General features: G+C 42.4%; 1 protein-coding gene across 3 annotated transcripts in view; it reads right to left on the bottom strand.

Annotated features, from left to right (window-relative positions):
- Positions 1 to 4,852, bottom strand: part of PLEKHA1 (pleckstrin homology domain containing A1) — a 75,162-nt gene extending 70,310 nt beyond the window's left edge. The window contains exon 1 of one of the 3 annotated variants that reach the window (XM_036735216.1): positions 4,487 to 4,852. The gene's annotated coding sequence lies outside the window, so the exon portion shown is untranslated. The remainder of the gene's footprint in view (positions 1 to 4,486) is intronic. The other 2 variants (XM_036735217.1, XM_036735215.1) reach the window with 2 other exon arrangements.
- Positions 4,853 to 6,000: the final 1,148 nt, after the last annotated feature.

Consider the following 6,000-nt stretch of genomic DNA (forward strand, 5'->3'; position numbering starts at 1 on the left):
ATTAAACACCCATACGTTCTATATCACCCTGCAACTTTAAGGGAAGAAAGAATACTTCGGGTTAAGGCAGTTTTAAAAAAAAGTTTCCTTCCTCTCATTAGAGTAACAGATTCCTGCTGGCTCTAACTAACCCCAACAGGAAGGTCTTATTTTTCAAAGAAAATATCCCATTCATATTTTTTATGTTTCTAAAAATAATTAAGCATCTAATACATATCAAAGCTTCTAGGTCTCCTAACTCCCTGAAAAACAATACTTCCATTATTCCAAACACTAATTTCATATTCAGTTTCATGTACTTCTAAATGTTATGTAATTACAACCAAAGGAAAGCAAAAAACATAATACGTACACCTAAATACAAATACAAGTAAGCTGGATCAATTACTTATTTTATCTAGGAAATAAAGCTCAGTAAAAAATAAATCAGGGAATTCAAAAATATATTTTAATATTAGGATTATCAACAACTTCATATGCAAATGTGTGAACTTAATTCCTTGTAAAAACTGCAATAAGACCGAAAATCCCAAAGGCTGTAGTTGCTACTATATAATAGGGACCACAGTGACTAACATTCAAATAATCGCTATTCCAAACAATCCTTTTCTTCCCTATTTTCATAAGAGAATTGAGTCAACAACAAGTATAAGGATTTATTTAGTTCCAAACAATGCATTTCAATGTCAAAGTCTCTCACATTATGCAAATAATTAAACCAAGTACACTATCATAATTTGTAATGCCACTCAGTATCACAAAGTATCACAACGTCAAAAGAACTGTGGAATTACCAGTATTTAACTACTCATCAATTTTATAACATAATACTTTTAGACACTGGGCAAGAGCCGCTCTTATGAGACTCTAAAATATTTTAGGATTCTTAATAGCATTTTTAAATGTTTAGCTTTTTTCCTGAGAACTCTGTCCTAAGAACTTTCGATGGTTTAAAACTGATTCTTTATGTTCACAAGCAGCACTTGATACATAGCTATCTTTACCAAAAAAAAAAAAATACAACATCCTTAAGCCCTTCTAAAAAAGTCCTTCCGGATTATGAGCTCATGGGAGTTTCCTAACAATTGTATCGCTATCCTGTTTTACTGTCTGTCTTATTCTGGTTGATAAACTATTGCATAAGAAAAAAAAAGCCAATTCATACACAACTAATCTGCTTTAGTTTTATATACCCCCTCTAATTTTAGTATCCCAATGTCACTAAAAATGGATCAATCTGTTATTTGACTTTTTTCTAAAGCAGCCATGAAAATACTAATTAGTGGAACTGAGTAAAATTAATATAAGCAGACAGCATTACAAATGAACTAAACATTTATCATCCAAAATTCTGCTAAAGTAGATGACATATTTTAAAGTTGAAATTTATTAGTTCCATTCTCTGTACTTGTATCCCCAACACATAGCATAGTGTCTGGCACATGGTACTTAGGTGTTTAATAAATGCTAACTGATTGACAGTATTCCAAAAGTGAACTTCGCTAGAAATAATTAAGCAAGTTAGAAGTAAAGAAGAGCTCCAACTATGTTTGGAGAAACCATCTCTGCTGAATGCATCTTGCTATCAATGCATCAGTCTTGATCAAGTATGGAAAATAATTCTTCAAGTTCAATATTATCTGGAAAGACAGTTTGGAACAGAGTTAAAAATGGAAAAATAAAATTTTGCAAATTAATCTGTCTCCTAATTGATTGCGTAATGCTTATTTGAACCTTACAATGAATTTCAATACAATTATGTACCACAGGAAAAGTATGCGAAAATTTGTATTTAAGGATTACAGATGTAAAGTTAGAAGGGACCTTGGGGGAGTCAAGTAGTCAACCCCTTCCCTCACCTTTATAGATATGATAACCAAGGATCATTGGATTGAATGATTAGCCAAAGGTTACATCTAGGTTTGTAAGTGTCAAGAGACAAGATTTAAGCCCAGGTCCTCTGACCCCAAATCTACCACTCTTTCCAGGGAACCAAACAAAAAGCATCTGTTTTAAGGTTTAAGACAATTGTACAAATGCCACAGTATGTCACTTATTCCAAACACTGGACACATACAAAAACTTTAGTGACAAAAAAAATCCCCATTTATAAAGGCCATTTTGTTAAATCATGAAGAAAATCACCTCAATAACCCAGATAAACAGAGAGAAAAGAAACCACGATATGGATGTGTGTGTGTATATACATATATATATATATATATAATATATATATGTATATATGTATATTATATATATATGTATACACACACACACACACACACACACACACACACACACACACACACACACATATATATATGCATAGTAAACTTCCAAGAGAGCAAAAATGATGGGTAGGAGGAAAAAAAGACCAAAAAAGCTAACAGTTTTCCTTCCTTAAATCTTTTTTTTTCCATCCTGCTCTCAAAAACTGACTGCTCCAATCATCAACAACCAATATTACCAACACTTATATGATACATGGTACAGATATAAGGTTCTGCAACAAATAAAAAATACTAAAAACAACCCACTATGAATAAGGTCACTTTCACAGTCACAATGCCTTTTCTGTCTTGATTTACCTAGGATGAAGGGACAGCTTCAAAAAACCACAAACCACTGAGGATGATTCTAGCGCATCTCAGTTAGGTGGAAAGAGCCCTGAACTGAGTCATTCTATTTCTAGCCCTTGGGGAGAGCTAAGCCTTGGGCAAATCTCATAACTTTTCTGGGTCTCAATTTCTTCATCTGTAAACTGGGTAGGAACTGAGTTAGGACTATCTTCTATAGAAATGGCATAGATTTTGGACTAGTTAATGGATAATCAAACCTCAAAAGAAGAGTTTACCTACAAATCTAATGCCCCAAAAAGAAAAAAAAATTTAATTAGTTTCACGGTTACTGCACACTAAAAGACAGGTTTTGCTCCACCACGACACAGCTTCTGACAGAATTCATATACCTAGGGAACTCTCATATCAATGAAGTAGGGGGAAAAAAGTATAGCAGTTTCCAGTAGAATTCATATACCTTAGGCAACACTCTGTCAATGAAGTAGGGAGGAAAAAGCAGCTTCCATCTGCATTCATACACCTAGGAACTCTGTCAATGAAGTAGAAAAATAAAAAAAGCTTCGCACAACTTCCAGCAGAACTCATACACCTAGGAAATCCTCTATCAATGAAATGGAAAAAAAATAAGAGTAAGAGCTTCCAGAAGAATTCATATACCTAGGAACCATCTGTCAATGAAGTAGGAGGAAAAAAGCTTAACACAACTTCCATCAGCATTCATACACCTAAGGGGGAAGGGGGGTGAGGGAGGAGTAGCTTCCATGAGCAAACACATACACAGGTAGGAACCTTCAGTCAATGAAGTAGGAAAAAAAGTTTAACACAAGTTCCATCAGCATTCATACACCTATGGAGGGGGAGGTTGGAGGGCGAAGAAGTAGCTTCCATCAGTAATCATACACCCAGGAACCCTCTCTGTCAACGAAGCAGGGGGAAAAAATGCTTAACACAGCTTCCGGTAGAATTCAAACACCTAAGGAACCTTGTCAATGAAGTAGGAAAAAAAATAAGCATAACACAACCTTCCAGCAAAATTCATATACTTAGAGAACCCTCGGTTAAAGAAGTGGATAAAAATATGCATACAGTACTTAACAGTATTTCCTTGATGGGAGAACAAAACCCTCTTCTCATGCAGTTATTTGCCAACTTTCTTGCTCATATCAGTTCTAGGCTGAAAAAATCATTTTTCCCTTTCCTTCTCTCCACCGATTTTAGTCTCTGAGAAGCCAGCTAAGAAAGGTGATGTCAGAATAATAATAATAGTAGTAATAAAGACGGCCGCTGGTGGATGGGAGAGGCAGAAGAGGCTCTCCGTGGGAGCCGCACAACCCCGGGCTGGACGTCCACAAATCTCGCCCAGATTGCAGCCTCTCAAGCAGGGGCTGCCGGCTTCTCAAGCTTTCCATTTAATTTCATTTTTCGGAGGCGGGGGAAGGGTCACGGGCTCCTCGGGCAGTCGGGCACTGCTCTGAACTTAGGAGCGTGAGACAAAACACGGGGACCGCAGCCTCCAATCTAAAACCGCCCCAAGTTCATGGACCCCAGTCGCGTCCCCCTCCCCCCGTTCTCAAGGGGGACCGCGGTAGCAAAGTTTTTGTCTTGTTTTTTGGAAGAAAAGGAGTTTTTCGGAGAGTGTGGGATGGAAGGACGGAGGGACGCGAGATGGAGGGATGGCTGCCTTCTCCGGGGGAGGATCCGGGGACCGGCCCAGAGCGAGCCGGGAGGCTGCAGCTCCGCCCGGGGTGGCCCCGCCCGCGACCTTGCCCCCACTCCCCCGGGCCCCGGCGCGTCCCGGGAAGGGCCCGCCCCTCGCCTCAGGAGCGGCAGGGAGGGGGTGGAGGAGGAGGGGAAGGGGAGGCGGTGCGGCTGCCGCCGCCGGCCCCCGCCCCCACCCCGGCACTCACCAGGGGTCCCGGGCCGGTTCTTCTAGAGGGGGACGAGAGGGACGATCCCCGGCGCCTCGGCTCGGCGGCGCTCCTCCCGCCGGCGTCCCGTGGGCTCTCTTCTTTTAGCCTCCGGCCCCTCTCACCCCAGCCCCGCCCCTCCGTATGGATCTCCCCTCGCTGTCTCCTCCTTCAAAAACTTTATTAGCTCCCTCCGCACGCACGGGAGCATCCGTTCTGCCTCGATTCCCCCCGCCCCTCCCCGCCGGAGTCCAACAGGCACGGAGCGGGAGCGGCGGCGGCGGCGGCGGACCGAACCCAGAAAGCTGCGCAGGCGCGCCGGCTCTCTCCTTCGCCTCCCTGCTTCAGACGGCAGCTGAGATTCCCAAGCCGGTTCCTCCCTCCAACCCTCTTGCCCCCGTTCCGAGGAGACTACAAATCCCGGGATGCAACGCGGCGCCGAGGCCGCAGATCCCGCCGGCGTGGCCTGTTGGGTTCTGTAGTTCCCTGCCCCGAAAAGGGAGAGGGAGCATGTGGTCTGTTCGGGAGTCGGAGTCCGCCCTGAAGTGGGTGTTACCCCTTCCACCCACCAGGAAGGAGAGCCTCGCTGAACCCTGCCTGGCCTGCCGGGATTTGTAGTTTTGCCAGAAAGAGGCTGCTTGACTCCTGGCTGGAACACGGAGTTCAACGATCTGTCTGTCATCAGTGTTGCGGCTTTGCGAGCTGCCTCATAGCTGGGAGAAGAGAGCCCTGGCTGGAGCAGATTTGAGTGACGAGAGAGCTGCTGAGTGACCCTTGGAGATAAACTTTCTAACTTTTGTGACTTAATTTTTCCCAAGGGTCTCTATCTCCAGACACTGGAAATGGATGTTTGTTAAATTGAATTCGATTCCATCTCTATCCCTTCTCCCCACCCCAAGCCATATACACAAATCTTTAGAGAAATGTTAATGGTGCATGATATAAAAGAAAGTAATGAAGAACTTTAAGACTCTGAAGAAAAGCTCATAAGGTTTGGAGCTAGAAGGGACGTTAGTCCAATGCCTCATGTGACTTTCCCCAAGAACCTTTTCCCAATACCCTTTAATGTTAGCGACTTCACTCTGAGACTACCTCCAATTTGGGTACGTAGTTATTTGCCGTGTTGTCAGGCTTATTAGACTGTGAACTCCTAAGGGCAGGGACTATTTTTACCTTTCTCTGTATCCCCAATCCTTAGCACAATGCTTGGCACATGGTATGCAATTAACATAAATGCCTGTTGACGTCATGATTTGACAGGGGTACTATGCAGCCAGGTCCTCTGACATTAAATCCAGTGTTCTTTCCCCTACACTGTAGATATTACTATCCAAACTAATTTAAGCTGTTGATCAAAATGGTTGTGCCTCACCATAGTTTAGAGACACACGCCAAGAAGAGTCTAAATTTTTAGCTTGGTTTAGAACGAATTCATTTAGTCAACAAATGTAAACATGCTAATGTAATCTTAGGCTATATTAATAAAAGTATAATGTCCAGAATGAGGAAGGTAA

Source organism: Trichosurus vulpecula, chromosome 8 (assembly GCF_011100635.1).
Source record: "Trichosurus vulpecula isolate mTriVul1 chromosome 8, mTriVul1.pri, whole genome shotgun sequence".
Lineage (NCBI taxonomy): Eukaryota > Metazoa > Chordata > Mammalia > Diprotodontia > Phalangeridae > Trichosurus > Trichosurus vulpecula.